This window comes from Coenobita brevimanus, chromosome 67 (genome assembly GCF_032717465.1).
Source record: "Coenobita brevimanus isolate Jiangsu-jjx chromosome 67, ASM3271746v2, whole genome shotgun sequence".
In the NCBI taxonomy this organism is placed as follows: Eukaryota; Metazoa; Arthropoda; class Malacostraca; order Decapoda; family Coenobitidae; genus Coenobita; species Coenobita brevimanus.
This window is the reverse complement of record NC_137020.1, coordinates 13438176-13461349: the sequence shown is the minus strand read 5'-3', so window position 1 is coordinate 13461349 and position 23174 is coordinate 13438176.

Below are 23174 nucleotides of genomic sequence, written 5' to 3'. Positions count from 1 at the left end.
TGGTAACCATATAACCAAACTTTGGCATCTGGTGGTTTAGTGGGTTAATTATTGCGCTCAGTCGGATTGAGCAGGTGAAGGTTTATATCCAAGGGATGGTTGGGGTTGATTACTCATGTAATACCACTCCAGGGATGATTGAGGCTGGTATCCTCTCATTTTAAATGTAAAAGAGACCAACTGCCTGGCCCCAGGCTCCCTACGCTCCCCTCATGGGGCAATGTAGGATTGGATGATGGATGGATGGACTTAATGCTCTCCAACTCTCTAACTCGAACTCTTCCCTGCTCCTTCTGGCACCTTGCCAAAAACCTTTCTAACAACTTTACCTCATCATCCTTCCCTCCTCTTTTCTACTCTGATAGGCTCCTGTAGCTATTTCTTCTACTAATAAAACAGAATCTCTTCACTCAGACTTTCTCCTCCAATTCCACCTTGAGACGATACAGGTGCTGTTTCCTCCCTCACTTCCCTCTCCTGACTTCCTCATGGCTAACATTAAAATTTCTTCACCTGATGTATTTTCTGCCATTGCTGGCCTCAGTACTAATAAGGCATATGGGCCTGATGGAGTCCCTCCTGTTGTTCTCAAGAACTGTGCATCTGTGTTTACTCCCTGCCTAGGCAAACTCTTTCGCCTTTGTCTGTCAAATTGTACCTTTCCTTCTTGCTGGAAATTTGCTCTTATTCAGCCAGTCCCAAAGAAGGGTGACCATTCCCAACCCTCTAACTATCGTCCAATTGCTTTAACATCCTGTATCTCAAAAGTTTTCGGGTCAATTCTTAACAGAAAAATTTTAAAGCATCTTTCCTATCACAACCTTCTTTCTGATGGTCAGTATGGGTTCCGTCATGGACGCTCCACAAGCGATCTTCTCACCTACCTTTCAGACTCCTGGTCATCCTCCTTTCGGGACTTTGGCGAAAGCTTTGCCATTGCACTTGACATCTCAAAGGCTTTCGATCGAGTCCGGCATAAATCTTTAATTTCCTAACTGTCCTCTTACGGTTTCTATCCTTCTATCTGTGCCTTCATCTATAGCTTTCTTTCTGGTCGTTCTATAGCCGCTGTTGTAGACGGCTATCGTTCTTCTCCTAGATCTATTAACAGTGGTGTTCCTCAGGGCTCTATCCTATCACCAACTCTCTTCCTTTTATTCATCAATGACCTTCTAACCTGTACATCTAACCCTATCCACTCATACGCTGATGACTCCACCCTTCACCTTTCCATTCGATTCCCACAACGTCCATCTCAGCAGTTACTTCAACAGGCAAGGGATGAGGCTATGGCACACCTAATGTCTGACTTGGCTCGTATCTCTGACTGGGTTAAAAATAATCTACTTGTTTTTGATGCATCAAAGACTCAGTTTTTCCACCTATCAACCTGACAAAATCTTCCACAGGAATACCCACTTATGTTTAATAATATTCAACTTAATCCTGCATCATCGTTGAACATGCTTGGGGTTTCATTTGCTCGGGACTTGTCTTGGAAAGATCATATTACATCTCTTGTAAAATCTGCTTCCAAGCGTTTGGGTGTGCTAAGCCGACTCAGTTCCTTCTTTACCCCAACACAATTGTTGACTCTATACAGAGGTCTTATCCACCCCTGTGTGGAGTACAACTCTCATGTATGGGGAAGCTCCCCACATACAGCTCTTCTCAATAGGGTGGAGTCAAAGGCTTTTCGTCTCATTAACTCTCCCCCTCTTACTGACTCCCTTCAACCTCTGTCTCTTCACCTCATTGTTGCATCTTTATCTCTTTTCTATCGCTACTTCAATGGTCACTGTTCCTCTGAACTGACTGCATGCATTCCTCCACTTCTACGACGGGCACGTAGCACCCGTCTAGCAGCAAACTCTCACCCCTTTTCTGTCCAACTCTCTAATGCAAGAGTTAACCGTTACTCCCAGTCCTTCATTTATGCAACAGGTCAACTCTGGAACTGTCTCTCTCTGTCTGTATTTCCTGCTTCATATGATCTCCAGTCTTTCAAACGCAGTGTGTCCAGGCATCTCGAAATGAATGGATCTTGAATTTGGCTCTCTCTTGTATTTTGTCTTTCTCTTGGAAGGAACAGTATTGTAGGCTCATTGCCTTTGGTTCCTTCTTCCTCACATAAAAAAAAAAAAAAAAAAAAAGATATTTAAGAAAGATTGATAACTTGATGAGATAGTGAATCGCTATCCTATGTGTTTATTGTCAGACGCCTATAATTCCGTAAGGGATGGCCACAAACTTATATCAACTTACTCCATGTCGTCCTGTCCTCCCGCCATTTCACTGCCCTTCACGAAGCTCACACTCCCTTCTATTATATACATTTCCACTTCATCCCTCTATCTCACATCCTTGGCCTCCCCCTCTCCTCTCTCCCCCTCCACGTCACTCACATATACTTTCCTCGTCAGTCTCCCTCTCTCCTTCCTCTCTCCACATGGCCAAACCCACCTCCAGTGTTTTCTCCTAGAACTTCCTATCCCATCCACATCCACACCAAAATGCTCCTTCACTTCCTCACTTGTCTAGTCTGTACTCTCCATGTGACTCCACATACACCTCTCAAATAACTCATTTGCACTGCTCTCACTTTCTCTTACTTGTGTCCCTCCAACAACGTCCAAGCATTCACTTCCATACATTAGAGAGTTGGTGTATCACTTTTTTAATACTGTAATGCAGTAACTCTTTCTCTTCCCTGTTTCTTATCACTGCTTTCAGGGAACCAGCAACCTTTCTTCTTTGTTTTACCCTTTCAAACAGTTCACCCTCTAAACTTCCATCCTTACTCATCACACTACCTAAGTACTTAAACGCTCCTACATTTTCCATTTCTTTCTCATCCAACCTCACTGTACATTCACTGACTTCATTTCTCTCGGAGACCATAACTTTACTCTTCCCTACATTCACATTTAGATACCATTTCTTACATACTCTCCCAGACTCGTCCACCAAGCCTTGCAGCTCCATTTCATCTTCACTTAAGTCATGGTAGCCTGTAAAATGTTTCTGGGTGATAGTATGCATTTCTATGTATTGTTTTTTTTTTTTTTTTTTTGGTTGATAGAAATTCGTATGTAAGTTGTTATTAAAAAAATAAAAAACGAGATTCATAAATCACCAGTTTTCTTCACCTAGAAAAATATGGTATATAGTGTCTTTTTGTTACTATATATTCTACAATGGAACAGACGTCACTGAAAGACACTGATGACATGCCTATGTCTCTTCCATTGCAAGTGGACATGTTTACCCAGATAATACCACAACAAACTTTCAGAATTGGATTATCTCACTGCAGCAAGATCCAAATCATGAATATGATGTTGGGTTAAGTATTATCTTATTCCCAAAATATTATTACTGTCTCAGAAATGATGACTCAGAGTGTAAAACTGGTTTCATGCACGAATAAAGAGATCTGAAAACGAAGACTACGAGTACAAGTTTTATAGTTATGTACACCTGAAACAAATATTATTTCCAAATTGAGCTCTCGAATATTTAGTATCTATAATCGAATCCATTAACTATCAAATGCTGAAAAAACTTCTAGGAGGAAATTGTTCAAGAAACGTATGCCGATTATTTCCCTAACTCAGCAGATATTTCACTATGATTACAACACAGATAGGGTTGTCATCGTAAAAAGATGGTAGTTGGGGCTGACGCCGATCGTATATGCACCGAGTTATCAATGGAGTTTGCTTCTCAAATTGCCATACTGCTGGGGTTTGAGTCAAGAGTTCATTGTTTGGGATTTCAAAAAATTGAAAAGGAACGTCCTTCATCCTCGAATCCCAATCCTGTTATAGGTCCATATCCACCCAGATCTGATGGTTCCAATGATTACTTATATATGTACTCTGACCTGGTTAACCCTTCACGATTCGGGGGGCAAACTGTGAATATTCTTGACGCTATACCCCTACCGAATGATGTCACAGGTAATGGTGTTAATCCTTTAATGTACATAACAATTAGTATTTCAACCACTGAAAGTGTTGGCATAAAAATTACCAATCAGAATGGTGGACCAATATACACTGAAGACAATCACAGTGTTACCCGTGTTTTACATATAAGACGTAGGTAAAGATGTATAAAGACTCATTATTGTTTTTGATCCATGATGTCTACTACCCTGATTCCTCCTTCCAAAGACGAATTCTTGTTACTAATTAAAGACCCATTCCTACCCAAACGAGGAGGGGCTCTAAGTGATATAAATACTTTTAGGAGTCCCATATGCTACCAACGGCGAGCTGGTATTTTTGACTTTCTTAGGGGCATAGTGAAACGGGTAATTCCTTTTTATATGAAAGATATAGTTCCTGAAGTTCTGGGCATGGGACGAGGTGTACTGGAGGATTTATCTAGTGGCAAGGCAAATCTGAAGGACTCACTGAAACAGAGAGGTATTACAGCCCTTTCATACTAGCTCAAAGAGCTAGCATGAAAGGAGGACGTAAACGAAAGTCAAAACAAAGGCAGAAATTGCTATTAAAAAAAAAAAAAAAAAAAAAATGTATTTGATTTAATATAGCTTAGTTAGAGTGATCTGATTTTAGTAACATGTCTCTTGATGTTGTTTCGAGAGTCGGTGTAAAATCTCCTCTCAGCAATTATTCGGCTGCCATATCAGAAATGTTTCCTCATCCTCACAAAGTCCGGATGATAGACTCATCAACTGCTTCAAAGCAGGATATGGATGTCCTACCCATAAATGTTGGCTTTGATAAAAATATATATATATATATATATATATATATATATATATATATATATATATATATATATATATATATATATATATATATATATATATATATATATATATATATATATATATATATATATATATATATATATATATATATATATATATAATAACTGATAAATATACAAAATTTCCAGGTACACCTAGAGCTGACGGGTTTATTCACTGATAAGAGCACTCTAGGCCTCCAGAGTTGAAAGTGCGAGTTACAAAAACAGACGGGGCTCCTGTACCCGTAGAAGATAAGATGATGAGTGCAGTATTACATACACTATTTAAATCTTCGTGTGTGTTTTTAAATAGGATTCAGGTTGAAAATAACTATATGTAGACTATACTTATGCAGCCTTTATAAAATTGCTCACAACACTTAGTACTTCCAAAATAGGAACTATTGGTAAAAATTGTTCTTTACTTCATGATGAACATGGTTGTGAGGTAGGAGATACTTATATTTAAGACCATTTTGTCGGCCTCAGTGTTCAGGAAAAAAAAGTTTCTTACTCTGACTAGGGAACATGTACTGTACTGCATCTATGCAGTCCACTACTGATGGACTGCAAATGGGTTGGATTGTTACTGTATTTGCCAGTAACGCTGAAGTCAATATTCGACTTGACTTTGCTAAAAATCCGAGTTTTTATTATCAACACTCATACTCAAGAGGAGGCAACATGAAGGTCCACAAAGACTTGTGTAAACTATGCAGTACTCGTGTCTTTCCTCAACCGGCAGCTGTAAGCTGCACTTAATACCTCGATATTTAATCCAGGCTCGTTTGTTGGAGATAACATGTATATTAATAAACAATTGGTAAAATCATACGTCATTGCTCAAAATCGAAGTTCACTTACTGCTGACAACCCTGGGGGAACTTGTATTTCAAGCAAGCTGTATTTATGTATAGTTGATATAGGGGCTTTTTCTGGATCGGATAATAAGAATCTTTTGTATATGACTCATGCCTGACTTGTCAGGGCTGAGCTGTAAGTGTCAGTGGGAGAAGTCTGTATAACTTCTACAGATCTCTTTTCCTTATACCAGTTCGCATCACTGTACTATTATACCTTGAGGGATCTAGGTCTCAATCGAGATCTCTTACATAACTATGAGGACTATACCAAGGGAAGAGATGGATTTTTGGTTTTAGATCTATTACCTGAGGATGTTAAGAGATGCAACTGATCCTGAATACAAAGGACATATGAGAATAAATATAACATTTAAAAAAGTCAGTGGCTCTAATCGTGTACTGCTGATGTCTGGAGACACTCAATGAATTCCAAGAATAAATAACGATCAGCAGATATATTCTGATGTGAGAGCTTAAAGGAAAATGAACAAGAACTTGAAACTGTGATTCATAAAAATTTGCCCCCACACTGTGTTAAGCAATTCTTGGGGTGTGTCGCAGCTGATGAAATGATACATTTGAAAATACATGACAAACTTGACCCTGTGTTTATCATCGCCAACATATTACCCACTTCAAAATCTGGAGAAATGGGTCACTGGGTTTGTCTTTCCATAAAGGACCACATTATATATTCCATTCATTCACATGGCCTTCTACCTAATCAGTAGGCCAACTCTGAACATTTTGTACCTTTTTATAAAAATCATAAAACTCTTAAATTGTGCACACAACCCTGCCACCAGCAGTGTTTCTTCTTATGTTTGCAGGGCCTATGTATTATTTTTCATACATGTCATATGCGCAGAGGGTTTAGATAGATTGATGATGATATTAAAAAAACAGTTCTGCAAACATAATTATGTCGGGAATGACAAACAGGTACTAGAATATGTGTGTAAATACTTTCCTATGCTTCTTCCTGACTGCCAATGCACTTTCAGTCTGAATAAATGAGGCCCTGCATGCCTCAAGGGGCAAAGTGACACATCTGTGATTTTCCACAAATCGCCTTCAAACTCTGATGACATTAAAAAGTTCATAGAAATTTTATTTTCTAGTTTTAGTTTCTAAAATTTGGATATAAGGTGCATAAATGTGTGTACTTTAAGGACAATGTCTAAGAAATTTGGGTCAATAATATTTTCATTGTTAAAATTTCATCATCCTTAGAAAAAACATTTTTTGCTAGTGTCTTGCCGGACTTTGTTAGCATTTTGTAGCCATTTTTGTTTTTTTTCTTATTCAAACCAATAATGTTCCATATTAGTTTAACCCGCCGCGTCCCATTGATGAATATATGTGCCCGAACGTTTTGTCACTGTGTCTTCCGTTGACATTTATAAATGCACTGCAATTGCAAGGTCCATCATTTGCACATTTTTCAAACTTCGTGCGTGGTTTTTGGTACATATACGGGGGACACCTTCCTCTACCTGAGGCCAGGTGGGGACAATGCTTTACCCAGCTGACCTCCCCCCCCCACACGTCATTGTCTCGGCAACTCACCTGTTTCCAGGGACCTGGCCAGTAAAGACATGTCGGGCCACGGTACAAAATTCAAAGCGAAAGTGATTCCCCAATCGATAACAATGTGCAGGACAAAGTTTATGTGGCGTTAGAGGAAGAAATGATTAGAAAAGATGAGCAGGTAAGGTCGCCAAAAAAGGTGCAGTATGTTGATAAGTTTAGTAAGTAAAACAACACTTATATCGCCTATATTACTGTGTGATAACCAGTATACTCTTGTATTAAATTTAAATTCGTTATGTAAATAAATAAATATCTACCTATTACTAATTGGTTTGGAATAGTTACCCCTCTCCATAGTAAACGTTTTCTCTGGAGCTGAGCTCAATAGAACACTTGACCAGGTAAAGGTAGGGGCACGTGTTGCAAGCATTTACAGGCTCAGGTGAGCAATTTCTTCATGAATTTTTTATGTTTCTCATAAAAAGCAGGAGAGTTTTTAGCAAAAAAAATTAATGAAAATCTGCGCAGGACTGGGGGAGGTAACTGGTGAAAAATCTGCCGGATGGAGGCGAAGTTAATACTATGACAAAGGTAAAGTTGTTTTTTAAGGAGCAGTATGGAAGAAAAATGGTAAAAGCATGCAAAGTGCCACCCAAAACAAAGCATAAATCCCACCTGGGGTTGCTTTGCACTCTGGCAGGGTGATGCCAAGGCTTACAACTGAGCAGGTGAAGGCGCCACTCTTGAGAGAAAATCGGTGGCTCTAACTGGCCGTGTGTAGGTGACTTAGCATGTTTCGATGTGGCTGGCTGGTCACTGCTGTGGAATGACATACGCAGATGGAGTTTACCGCTTTGTGGCACGCAACAGAACGTACACAATTCCCAGACCAGCTGCCTGAACAAGGTCGCTTGGAGCACCTTCTCACTTCAGACTTTCACCCTTACTGAATTAATTGGAATTGAGCAAAGCAACTTTTAGCAGTCATGAGGGTAGTGTTTGGCGGTGAGGCTGGTTGGAAAAAAACAGGTTTCAGCAGGTATGGTTGCTTTACCCCTTGTGGTGTGCAGGGTCTCAAATATACTTACAAAGATTGTGCATTTTACGCTATGCAGAAGAATCTTCACTGAAGAGTGCAGTCACTACATACTGGTGAAATATCAGTCGCTTGCAGATCCATAATAGGTGATGTGTGGGTGAATGTCCTCTACTTGGTAATAATCAGAGAGGTTTGGATATATAGACCATGGGAGGTGAGGCTCCAACAGACATCTGTGGGGATAAAGGGAGACCCAGGTGGGTGAAGGTTATCTTTGAAGGCTGATTCATGAAGTGTTTGTTTTAGTGTATCTAAAAGTGATTTATGCTGGACTTCTTGCTTTTTCATTGAGGTACAAGCCTGCAATGTGACCCATGGACTGCCATCAAAACTCATGAATCACTAAGCAAAATCCCCATTAGCTGAACTGTGGTGTGATGAACATATGGAAACACAGTGTGACCCACACAAGATACCCATGATATTTTGCTTTAACCCGTGCCGTCCCGGCGACGTGAATTAACGTCTGCACATGATGTGCACTCATGTCCCGGCGACGTGAATTAACGTCTGCACATGATGTGCACTCATGTCCCGGCGACGTGAATTAACGTGGCAACATTGCAAGGTCCCTAATTTGAACAATTTTCAATTTTCACGAGTGATTTCGCGAGTGATTTTTGACACGTATACACGGGACACCTTCCTCTATTCCTCTACAAGATGCCAAGCAGGGACAATGCCTTACACTGCATAACCTCTCCCACCCACCCCTGCACGCCATTGTCTCGGCAATTCACCTGTTACCAGTGACCTGGCCAATAAAGACATTCAGGGCCAGAGTGATTCCCCAATGTGGAGGACAAAGTTTACATAGCATTAGAGGAAGAAACAGTCAGAAATGATGATCAGGTAATGTGGGAAAAAAAAGGTCATGAATGGTGATGAGTTAGTGAGTGAAACAATGCTTGTAATGCCTCTATTACTGTTTGAAAACCAATATACTCTTGTACTACATATAAATTCGTACCAAGTAAATAAATACTGTTTATGAGCGGATGAAATAGTTACCCTCCCATAGAACTCGTTTTCTTTGGTGCCAGCCTGTTAGAAAACCCGGTCAGGTAAGGAAGTACTTGTACCTAAATTGAGTATTTTAAACCTCAGGTGAGCGATTTCTCTATGAATTTTCGATGTTTCTCAACAAAAGCGGATGTTTGAGCCCCCCCAAAAAAGGTCCAAAAATGTCGGGACTGGGGTGTACCACTGCCCAGAAAATGTCGGGATGGGGCAGGTTAACCCGCCCCGTCCCGTCGACGTATGGGTACGTTGCAACATTTTGCATTTGCCAGTCCATACTGGTACTTCGTGCAATTGCAAGGTCCCTAATTTGCACAATTTTCAATTTTCGCGCGTGATTTTTCATACGTATACACGGGACACCTTCCCCTATTCCTCTACAAGATGCCAAGCAGGGACAATGCCTTACACCGCATAACCTCCCCCCTCCCCCCCTCATGCCATCGTCTCAGCAATTCACCTGTTACCAGTGACCTGGCCAGCAAAGATATTCAGGGCCAGAGTGATTCCCCAATCGATGACAATGTGGAGGACAAAGTTTACAAAGCATTAGAAGAAGAAACAGTCAGAAATAATGATCAGGTAATGCGGCAAAAGAAGGTCAGGTATGGTGATGAGTTAGTAAGTGAAACAGTGCTTATAGTGCCTGTATTACTGCTTGAAAACCAATATACTCTCATACTACATATAAATTCGTACCAAGTAAATAAATAAATACCGTTTATGAGTTGTGTGAAATAGTTGCCCTCCCATAGAACTCGTTTTCTTTGGTGCCAGCCTGTTAGAAAACCCAGTCAGGTAAGGAGGTACTGCTACCTGGATCGAGTATTTTAAACCTCAAGTGAGCGATTTCTCTATGAATTTTCGATGTTTCTCACCAAAAGCGGAGGTTTTAGCCAAAAAAAACTTTTTTCAAAAATAACTCGGGATTGGGGGGTGTCAGAGGTGCGAAATAGCTCAGGACGTGACGCGTTAAATGTGTAGACCCACTGTACCTGAGTGATGCATAGTGCCTGATATGTCCAGTATTAGGATGTATGTAATAAGAAAACATTACTGATAAATGTCTTCAAATGTTTCACCTTGATTTAATTTGTCCTTTATATGAAAAGACGTCCCTTAAATGAGGTACAGTATTAGTGGTGGTGGTGTTCAGTGTAGCTATATAGTGATAATGACTGTGGTAACAGAGAGGATAAGCAGAAATTAGGGAGAAAACATAATGAAGAGTGAGAGAGGGGGGACCTATGCCATGCTTTTTTTTTTTTCAGCACACTCACCTTGGTGAAAGTATCCTATCACTGTCAAGGTCAGGTAAAGCATCCAGGAAACGATTATGTTGTTGTTGTTTTATTTCGTTAGGTGAAAGCTAACCGGATATGAAAGTTGGTTGAGGCGACTCACTTTGGCCTCCCTTCCTTTGGTCTTTTACCCAGTAGCTACAGCACGAGTTGGACGTGTGTGCTCTGATGATAAAAAATAGGCCTGCAAAGATTTGGACAGGGTGTGTGTTGCCTAACAATCGGAGGGTGAGACTACTTTCGGTCTTCAATTCTTTTTTTCCTCGCCTTTTCCACTTGCTCACTTATTATTAACCTTTAATGCTTCTGGGCAAGACTATTAAGTTGCAAAGCAGTGTCAAGGTAACAACATTCTTTCACTCAGAATCAGGGAAAACAATGACTGATATCCTCAATAAAAGTCATGTACTTCCTTCCATACACGATATCCCAATATTGATGGTAAATATCAGTATCGGTTCTGGACCGGAGAAATGCAAAAATCGACGATATATCAGTTTGGCAAATTGTATCGGTAGCAGCCCTACTGGTAGAAGCAAAAATTAAAGAGAGAGACAGAGAGAGACAGAGAGAGAGAGAGAGAGAATTTCGCTAGGTGAAAGCTACCCGGGTGTGAAAGCTGGTCAAAGCTACTCACTTTGGTGTCCCCTACCCTTAGTCATTAACCCAGTAGCTACAGTACCAGGTGGACGTGTGTGCTCTCATGATTAAACACTAGTCTGTGTGGATTTGGACAGAGGGTGTGTGGCCAAATTGATTGGGGGGAGGGGATCGCTTGAAGGCATCCCCAACACTACGCACACATAGTACTGGTCAGGAGGAGGAGGAAGGGGGGAAGTGGGGGATTGCTTGAGGTCATGCCCATTACTATGCACGTGTAGTACTGGGCACGGGGGAGGAGGAAGAGGGAAGGGGGTGTTTGAGGTGCGATTGTTTGAGGATATGCCCTTTACTATGCATGCGTATTTGGGGGCACATTTCTACTACTTGCTTATGCTGACTTTGCCATATAACCTTGATCTTTGACCCATGTCTCTCAATAATGATTTCATTCATTCATTCATTGCCAGACGCCATGTATCCCAAACGGGGTGGTCAAGGGCTTATAGTTAATTGTTTTACAGGGAGGGGCACTAATCCTCCACCAACCCCACTTGACACGTAGGGAGAACGTTATGCCAACAGCATCTGGTGTTCCCAGGCGGTCACCCATCCAAGTACTAACCAGACCCAACGTTGCTTATGATAATAATAATAATAAAAATAATATACAATAATAATAGTAATAATAATAATAATAATAATAATAATAATAATAATCCAATGCATGATTCTTTTTGGGTCATTCCACTGTGTTTGGTCCAAATAAAAACAAACCGTTTTATTAATTGTGCTCACACAGAGACACAAAGGCCGAACTTTGACCCTGGTATTTGGCTGATTGTTCTCAAAACCTTCTTTCTTGATTTACCCTATACTGTTTGCCAAGGTTTGGCGTAAATTTGATAAAAACTGTTTAAGTACACCTTCCAGGGCCAAACTTTGACGTAGAAATGTGACTTTGACTTTTGACCTATTGTACCCAATTATTTTATTTTTTAATCAGTTAAGAGCTGAGATAATTTGTTCACACACACACACACACACACACACACACACAATGAGAGAGAGAGAGAGAGAGAGAGAGAGAGAGAGAGAGCAGAAATGTCCATAAGTAAGACAAAATAAAGATAAGTAAAAAAAAAAAACTTTTCAGTTTGTTAATGCTACAGTAATGAAGGATATTATTTTATTCAGCCTCCGACTCTGTCCAGGATAAACACTGGACATTGGTAAAGTATAGTATCTGTACATCCAGCAAGGAGTCAAATTGTCTGTCACTGTAAGAAATAGAAACTGACAATTCCATATCCTCAGGTGAAGAAGTCTATCATTGGTTTCTTCGCTGATTTCAGCAAACGAGTGTATTTAGTATTGACTACTGTTTGAAAATTTTGTTGGGCTTTTCACTGTTGTGTTTATAGTATGTCGCTTGCAATAAGTGCATCGAAGTATACCACAGTTAAAATATAATTAAAATACTATATCACTTGCTCTACATAGGGATTGTATAGAATTTTTTAAAATGAAAATGAAAACGGCACAAGTGGTAATATTCTATTAAATCTCATTAACCAGGTATGTTGTCATTCAATCGTTCGATAGTATCTGAGATAATGTGTGATGTGTGACACTTCTTCAAGATGATGAAGTCCCTCTTTTGTTCTTCCTAAATCATACATGTAAATTAAGCTACGGAAACTCCCTTGTAGTGGTGGTAGAGTAATATAAGTAAATGCAATGATTAGTTCTTTTTGATAACAGTGGTAATATCTGCCATGGCATATCTGCAGGTCAACTGGGTATTGATGAAGTGGTTTCCTGAGCATGCGTGCTGTTGTATTTTCTTCATGTTATTTTTATTCTGCTATATTATTATTATTTCTTTCTTTTTATCAGTTAATGCATTTCATGGTGCCTGGCGGTTAGGCGCAGTAGTGGTTCTGAACGTGCAAGAGGCATGTTGAAGTTCATCTGTCATGGTCATTTGGTATTTTATGGTCTGGACTACGATAGCCTGGACTCTGCCTCTAGATACTGAGGTGACTAATGTGCCACTGGCCAATACTGATTTCATTTTAAAGACTTCCCACCACCCTGTGGGAATTTTTTGTTGTTGTCAATATTACCATTATAATTCTTATTTATTTTAGAATTAACCCTCTCAGGGTCACTCACGCAATTTGCGTTTCATGTGGACAATTCTAAAGATGTTCAGTAACTCGAATCGTGTTTCTAAGAAAAGAAAATTCGCCAAAAATTAAATTTCTGGTGGATTTGCATTAAATTTTGACGTGTTGTAGCGAGTGCAGCGCTTTCCAATGGTAAGGCATTGGCAACACTGAGCTGCCTCACGGGGCCCAGCACATAGCGATAAACCTCAGTCTCTTCCAAGCAGCCAGGTGGTGAGGTTGCGTCGAGTGTACTGTCCCTTTAAATTCCTACTAATTCTCCCCCTCCTGCCCAAGCCAAAGCCCCTATAGACTCAGAGCGATAATCCAATATTTGTGAACATATTTGTATGTGATATTGTCGATGGAACACAGATATATGTCACTATAAGGAATTGTGTCCATTATCAATTGTTAGGCTTAGAGGCAACATGCGTGTTCACTATTGCGGGGTTTCACCTCTTGCCCTCCCCAAGGCCCTATGGCGGGATTACAAATACGTATATAATAAGCCAATGCCTAACCTATATTTTGTGTGAAAGATATTGTGGCTGGCTTCGTGAAATTATGGAACTAGTTAGCGTTATGGACGCCATGAACCATAGTGTGGAATGGGGCAGGCATCACATACAGCTTTTATAGTCGGGAAGGGAGAATTAAAGGTGTTTAGGGATGGAGTTATTGTGATTCTGATAGTGAAAATGCGTATGGAATCATGTGAAATATACGTCAAATATGCTGCGGGTGTTTGGGAAGGAGTGTGGTGTGTGCCAATATAATAGTTGCATTGTACTCTCCCAGTGAAGGATGCTGCATCACAATCACGTTGAACTGTAGTAAGGAAGGGAATAATTGCAGAGGTTAGGGTGGAATCATTGTGGTAGTCATGTATTTGTGTATGATATTGTGTGAAGTGTAAGTGAAATGTGCCACATATCCTCGTGATGGCATAAATTATGGTGCGTATCTAGGTTAGCAATACCTTAGTGGCATGTGTGCTGTGAAAGGTGACGTTGCCAAGGAACGAGGGACATCATTGAACAGGTACTGTACCTTGGACTGACATTTAGTGATAAATTATACTTTATGTAAAATATACATGAACCGTGCCGCGAGTGTTCATTTAGGTGCATAGCATAGGTGAGCGGTACTTTAGCGGCAGGTGTGCTTTGAACGGTAACGATGCCAAGGAACAAGGGACGTCATTGAACAGGTACTGTACCTTGGTCTGACATTTAGTGATAAAGTATATGTAAAATATATGTGAACTGTGCCGCGAGTTTTCGTTTAGGTGCGTAGCGTAGGTGAACAGTACTTTAGTAGCAGGTGTGCTGTGAAAGGTAATGATGCCAAGGAACGAGGGACGTCATTGAACAGGAACTGTACCATGGTCTGACATTTAGTGATAAATTATACTTTATGTAAAATATACGTGAACTGTGCCGCAAGTGTTTGTTCAGGTGCGCAGCGAAGGTGAGCGGTACTTTAGTGGCAGGTTTGCTGTGAAAGGTATCGATGCCAAGGAACGAGGGACGTCAGTGAATAGGTATTGTACTTTGCAACACCGGGCAACCACGAACGTCAGTGGACAGGTACCGTACCTTTCTAAAACAATTTTTGAAATTTATGATTTTCTTCTAAAATGTTTGTGATATGTGCCACGAGTGTTTGTGGGAAATATTGTATCATGTGCTGAGGGAACGTCTGGGGAAGGAGGGGAAAATATATATATATATATATATATATATATATATATATATATATATATATGTGTGTGTGAGGGAGTATATCATGTGTGTCGTGAAACTTAGGGGAAGGAGGGCCGAAAAATAAAATAAAAAAAGTTATATCTATCTGTCTATCTATAGACAGATAGATACGCATATTATATATATATATATATATATATATATATATGTAGGCTTATTGTAATGCTAGGTGGAAAGGGCCCGACTCCTCGGTCCTAGAACACCTAACGTGTAGCGGGGTACTCTTTCGAGACGGGGCTTAGTGCAATAAAGAGAGGTAGGACACAAAAACTCCAGACAATAACCTTTACACGTATATTGCCACAGTCAGACACAGGATAAAAACAGCAGATATTACAACACAGTATGTGGCAGAAAAATAAAACCTTAAATAGGATATTAGTATCTCGCAGGATACCGGCTTAACAGATACAGACGACAACACAGTAATTCTAGTGCACAGGTGTACAGGGAATATAGGATTGCGGTGTGCTTGGGAGCACAGAGAGTGAGTCTCACACGAGGGGGAGCGAGGGGGGTGACACGCGGCGGGTCAGAACAGAGTTATAGTAATATTGGGAGGGAGTAAGTGCTGTTGATTGGAGACATGAATGGCAAAGTTGGGAATGTACGAGTGGATGGAGTGGTTGGTCAGTGGGGTGTGCCAGCTGAAGTAGATGGGAATGGTAATGCTTTGGTGGACATCTGTGCTTGTAAGGGGTTGGCAATAGCCAACACCCACTTTCGTCATAAGATGATCCACCGGTATACATGGAGAGTAATGAGGAGGATGGATGGTGAACTTGTTGAACGAAAGGCAATGATAGACTACGTGTGTGTGGATGAGCGAATGAGAAGACAAGTGTTGGATGCAAGAGTGTGGAGAGGGTGGGGGAATGGAGTCTCGGACCATCACTTAGTGATGGCCAAGGTAGAGATGCAAAGAAAGTGGTTGAGGAGACGAAGGGGAAGACAGGAGGAAGCAGCTCCTGTGAGAAGAGTGGAGAAATTGCAAGATAGTGAGAAAATGACAGAGTACAAGAGAATAGTGGAAGAAAGATTGGGAAGGTATGAGCTAGAGCACATGGAAGGGGTTGAAGACGTACATGTATGTAAGATATTCACTGAAGAGATAGGCACAGCGTGTGAGGCGGTTTGTGGAGTGAGGAGGAGATGCAAGGGTGTGCAAGGGACAGCATGGTGGAATGATGAGGTGAAACGAGCTGTGGAACAAAAGAAGAAGACATATAGTGAATGGTTAGCGAGTTGAGATAGGGGAGAAAATGAGAGAAAGAAGAGAGAGGTATATGTGAGCAGAAGGGAGGTTAAGAGACTGGTGAAGGGGAGTAAGAAGAAAGTGGATGAAGAGTTTGGGAGGAATCTGATTGTGAAATGGAAGGAGAGTAAGAAATTGTTTTGGAAGGAGGTAAAGAACGTAAGGCAGTGTGAATGAGGTGATTGTAGGGGAGTAAAAGATAGGAATAATTGATTGTTGGTGGAGAAATTGAGGAGATGGAAGGAGCACTTTGAGGATTTGTTGAATGTAGAGAGTGAGAGCAGTGGGAGTATAAGTAATTGGGGAATGGCTGGGAGAAGAAGAGATGAGAGGAGGGAGGAAGAGATCAGTCGGCCTGAAGTAGTGGAAGCGATGAAGAACATTAAGTTGGAAAAGGCCCCAGGAATTGATGGAGTGTGTGGTGAAATGCTGAGGTATAGGGTGAGATTGTTGTGGAGTGGATATGGAAGTTGTGTAGATTGGCTTGGGAAGAGGGAAGGGTTCTAGAGGACTGGAAATCAGGTATAATTGCTCCTTTATACAAAGGAAAAGGGGAGAGAGAAGTATGTGGTAACCATAGGGGTATTTGCCTTCTTAGTGTGACTGGTAAAATATATGGTAGAATACTCATTGATAGGGTTAGGCATATGACAGAGAAGCTAGTTGGAGAAGAACAAGGGGGATTTAGGAAGGGAAAAGGGTGTGTAGATCAGATATTTGTTCTAAGATGTTTAGTGGAGAAGTATCTAGAGAAGGGAAGGAAAGTGTATGCTGCCTTCATGGACTTGGAGAAAGCTTATGACAGAATAGATAGGCAAGGTATGTGGAAGGTATTAAGAATATGTGGAGTGGAGGGGAAATTGTTGAGTGCTGTGAAGAGTATGTACGAGGGAGCTAGGGCTACGGTGCGAGTGGATGGTGAGCTGAGTGAGTTCTTTGATCTCAATGTGGGACTGAAACAAGGTTGTGTGATGTCTCCATGGCTGTTTAATATATACATGGATGGGGTTGTAAAGGAGGTGCAAGGTAGGGCAGTGGATGTGGGGGTGGCTCTAATGAATGAGGGTGAGATTTGGAAGCTTCCGGTGTGGCTGTTTGCTGATGATACAGTATTGTTGAGTGAAGATGGGAGTTGCAAGGTTTGGTGAATGAATTTGGGACAGTGTGTAGGAGGAGGAACCTGAAAGTTAATGTAAATAAAAGTAAAGTTATGGTGTTTGAGAGGAATGAAGTCACAAAGTGTGCAGTGAGGTTGGATGGTGAGGACATGGAGAATGTGAGTGCATTCAAGTACTTGGGTAGTGTGATGAGTAAGGGTGGAACTTTGGGGGATGAAGTGCGTGAAAGGGTACAGCAGGGAAGGAAGGTTGTTGGTTCCCTGGAAGCAGTGATGAGAAATAGGGAGGTGAGTATGGAAGTTAAGAAGTCACTGCATGATAGTATTGTGATCCCTACCCTGACATACGGAAGCAAGGCGTGGACCTTGCAAGAGGGGAACAAGTCAAGACTGAGAGCAGTGGAAATGAGTTACTTGAGAGGAGCATGTGGAGTGACGTGGAGGGACAGGTTGACGAATGAAGAAGTGAAGGAACGTTGTGGGGTGGATGTGGATGTGGTTGAGAAGATTAGGAGAAATACACTGAGGTGGTTTGGACATGTGGAGAGAATGGAGAATGAAAGACTGACTAAGAGGGTGTATGTAGGTGAGGTGGAGGGAGGGAGAGGGAGGGGTAGACCGAGGATGAGGTGGAGGGATGGAGTTGAGAGGTATATGAGGGAGGGGGGGTGAGTTGGGGGGAGGGTAGTGAAATGGTGGGTGACAGAGCGACTTGGAGGCGTTTTGTCTGCGGCCACCCTTTGCGGGATTAGGGTGTCGGGCTATAGATAGATAGATAGATAGATAGAATTCAAAGTTAGTATTTTCTGATAGCAAAGGGGTTTTGACAATTGTTTATATTCCTCGTCCAGGTTCTTACGTTCACACTAACTGCTGGGAGGAGATTTTTAAAGAGAGGGTGAAAGACACAGGGAAGTCACTGTGTTTATGCTAATACAAGCGGGAGAATATTATTAACACTTTTTCTCTACTGTTTCCTGGTAACAAAGGACATTTGTGTATTTTACTATAGACAATTTCTCGGGGTAGTAGTCTTACTGGTTATCTGCCAGGGCGTCACTCGTGAGTCAGATTCACCAGAACTTAGTTTCTGCAGTCGTCCTTATTCATCCACCCATGATTTCACCCGCCCTGATATTCAGCATACATTAAGTCATTATATCGCTGTTACACTAATTCTGGGGCAACGTCACACTTAGCATTAGCCACTTAACTAATTCTGGGGCAACACCACACTTAACATAATTCACTCATATAGTGGGAGCGGCAGGAAGAAACGCCGGCGACAACTCTGCTGGGGTAGGGGCACCGCCAAGGGAGGGCGTGCCAAGAGGGCAAGGGACGACTCGCAGGGGCGTCCTCTCGTCCAGGGCTGCAGGTGGTGAAGGGGCCCGTGGTCTCCGGGCTGGGTTCAGGAGTGTAGTCCTCAGGACAGGGGCCAAACAAGTCCATGAATCTCTGGCTCAGGTCTCGACCGGAGGTGGAGGTCTTACACCGTCTTGGGGGCGTGGAGAGATCACGCCCGGGCGTCCTGGGGAGGGCCTGGAGTGACTGAGGGCTGTGGCCCCCAGGTATATATATATATATATATATATATATATATATATATATATATATATATATATATATATATATATATATATATATATATATATATATATATATATATATATATATATATATATATATATATATATATATATATATATATATTTTATATATATATATATATATATATATATATAATATATATATATTTATACATTTATACATATATGTATCTCTCTCTCTTTCTCTCTCTCTCTCTCTCTCTCTCTATAAATATATATATATATTTTTTTTTAATGCGAGGAAGAAGGAACCAAAGGCCATGAGCCCGCAGTAACAGTTCCCTCCAAGAGAAAAACAAAATACAATAGAGAGCCAAATTCAAGATCCGATCATTTTGAGATGCCTGGACACACTGCGTTTGAAAGACTGGAGATCATAGGCAGCAGGAAATACAGATAGAGGGAGACAGTTCCAGAGCTGACCTGTTGCATAAATGAAAGACTGGGAGTAACGGTTAACTCTTGCATTAGAGAGTTGGACAGAAAAGGGATGTGATAGGACAGGTTAAGGTAATAAGGTTGTGATCGGAGGAGCCCAACGGAGAGAAAAGATTAACAGAGTAAGCAGAAGGATTAGTTGTGAGGAGGAGGTCAAGTATGTTGGAGCTCTCTCCAAGGCCGTCAGGGATACGGGTAGGGTGCTGTACAAGCTGCTCTAGATCATTAAGGATAGAAAAGGTGTAGGCTTGTTCATCAGGTAGATCAGTGAAAGGAGAGGAGAGCCAAATGTGGTGGTGAACATTGAAATCTCAAAGAATGGAGATTTCAGAGAAAGGAGAAATGGACAGAATGTGTTCCATCGTAGAAGTAAGATAGTCGAAGAATTTTTGATAGTCAGTAGAATTAGGGGTTAAGTAAACAGCACAGATATATTTAGTCAAAGAATGACAGGAAAGCCGAAGCCAGAGTGTGGAGAATTCAAAAGAATCAAGTTCAGGAACACGAGAGCAAGATAAGTCGTTGCGTATGTATACACAACAGCCACCTTTGGCTTTGAAATGAGTATAGAGAAAGTAGGAGGATACAGAAAAGGGTTTGCTGTCGGTTGCCTCAGACAGCTGAGTCTCCATCAGAAAAAGAAGGTGAGGTTTAGAGGAGGAGAGGTGGTGCTCAACAGAGCGAAAGTTAGATGAAAGGCCGCGAATGTTGCAGAAATGAAGAAGAAGAGAGTCAGACAGTGGTTCCAGGCACCTCGAGTCGTCACCAGGAGAGGGGCAGATGGCGGGGGCATTTATGGTCCCCCCCCTGGGGACTCCGAGGCTTGATTAATCGACGCCATTTTTGTTGAATTTTGAATAGGAAGTGTAGTGTGTACTGTGCATGTAGTTTGGTGAAGATAGTTAGAGAAATTTGTACTGGAGAGCATGCTGGCCTACTCTCTGTGTTACTGAGACACTGAAAAAGTTCAGCAAAGGGGGATGGTCAGGAACTAGTCCTGAGGGCTGATGAAACGGGAGCTCCAGCACTCCCTGTCATCAGCTTTCCATCCACCTCGGGAGTACTGCCCTGCTCGACTGGTGCTACAGTCTACTCCTCATAACATACATTCATATATATACTCCTCATATACATATATTCATATATATATATATATATATATATATATATATATATATATATATATATATATATATATATATATATATCATCATCAGCCATTATAAGTCCACTGCTGAACAAAGGCCTCCCCCAACTTTCTCCACGAATTCCTTGGCTGAGCCAATTTTTGCCACTTTTTCCCAGCAAATTTCTCCATCTCATCTCTCCACCTCCTGTCTGGCCTTTTTCTGCTGCGCTTACCATCTCTTGGTGTCCAGTCAGTCAACCTCTTGCTTCATCGATTATACCTTGTTCTTGCTACATGGCCTGCCCACCTCCATTTCTGTTCTTTTATAACTTCTATAATATCTTTGACTTTAGTCTGCTCTTTCACCCAAGTTGATCTTTCTTGTCTCTTAAAGATATTACTAACATTGACTTTTCCATTGCTCTCTGAGAATGAATTGATTTATTTTCCATCGATTTTGTCAGTTTCCAAGTCTCACAACCATACGTCATAGCTGGAATTATACATTCGTTATATACTTTTCGTTTCATACAAACTGGCAAGCTACTTTTCATAATGTCTCTATGTTTACCGAAAGCTTTCCATCCAATTGTAATGCGTCTTTTTATTTCGCTATCATTATCTTTCGTTAATTTTAGTATTTGTCCCAGGTAATTGTACTCCTCAACTTCTTCAAGAATTTCTCCACTTATTCTTATGATGCTCTTTGGTGTTTGAGGATTAAACATTACTTTAGTTTTACTCCGGTTTATCTTTACCTCTACTTTGAGACTTTCTTTGTTTAGGTCATTTAACATTTCTTGCAACGTCTCTGCTGTTTCTGAGATTAGGACAATGTCATCTGCAAATCTTAAATGGTTTAGCTTTTCTCCATCTATGTTTACTCCTTTGTTTTCCCAGTCTAGCTTTCTGAAAATACTTTCTAGGCATGCTGTAAATAACTTTGGTGAAATTGTATCTCCATGACGCACGCCCTTCTCAATCTTAATTTTCTCTGAGTCCTTATGTAATTTAACTGTAGCAGTTCCCTCTTTATAAATGTTTTCGAGCAGTTTTACAATGTTCTCATTCACTTCTTGTTCTCGCAATGAATTTGTAATTGCTATGTGCTCCACTGAGTCGAAAGCCTTTTCGTAATCAACAAAACCTAAGCACAGTGGTTTATTATATTCTGTAGTTTTCTCAATTAGCTGATTCATAGTGTGTAGATGATCAGTGGTCGAATACCCGCATCGGAATCCTGCCTGTTCACGAGGCTGGTTTTCCTCCAAATTTGTAGCTACTCTGTTTGTAAGGACTTTAGTGAAAAGTTTGTAAATGACTGATAGCAAGCTAATGGGTCGATAGTTACTAAGGTCTTTTGAGTCGCCTTTTTTATAAAGTAGAATAACAATTGCATTACACCATGTTTTGGGAATTTTCTTCTGTTTTATACATTGGGTAAATAAGTGAGCAAGCCTATTTTGTACTTCTGCTCCTGCATCCAACAGTAAATCTGCTACTATTCCATCTTCTCCCGGAGCCTTCCCTCTTTTCATATACTGTATTTAAGAGAAATATTTACTTCGTCTGGTGTTACCTCAAGTATTTCTCTTGTGTCAACAGAAAAGTTAGCTATTGGTACTACTGTCTTTGATGCATACAGTTCTTTGTAAAATTCTTCAACTCGCTTCAGCTTCATATCACTGCATGTAACGGCTTCACCGTTTTTGTCTTTAAGTGATGTAATTTGTTGCTTTCCAAGTCCCATTTTATTTCGGACCTGTTTCAGACTTTTTCCTTTTGATGGTTTCTTTGATTTGATCCATGTTTCTGTTTCTTTTTTCTTCTCTTTGTCATTTTTTGATAAGCTTATTTAATTCCGCTCGTTCTATTTCATCTTTCTTTGTTTTTACTTTCATTACCTTTCTTTTTTTCATAAGCTCAAGTGTCTTCCCGGCTTTGGTTATATTAGGTTTTCCTACTACCTCCACTGATTCTTTTAGCACTTTTGTTAGTCTGTCATTCAACTCATCAATGGCACATTCAGCATTACTTAGAGCCTGAAATCTGTTCCTTATTTCCATCTCAAAAGCTGCTTTGTTTTCACTGACTTTTATTGGGCATATCTTTTTGTCTTTAATCATCTTCTTTCTTTCACTTTTGAAATTGAATCTTGCTGTGCAACCCACCATTCTATGGTCACTTCCAATATTTACTTTGTTGATAACTGTGACGTTTGTGATTGTGTTATTCTTATCTGCTATAATGAAGTCGATTTAATTCTTTGTTTCTCCATTTGGGCTTCTCCAGGTCCACTTTCTCCCTGTTCTTTTGTGAAAGAATGTGTTCATTATTCTCATATTAAACATTTCTACAAAGTTTACCAACATTTCTCATCTTTCGTTCCTTTCTCCCACTCCAAATTTTCCCATACATGCTTCTTCATTTTTTGATTTTCCAACTTTTGCATTGAAGTCTCCCATGAGTATAGTATAGGTGGTC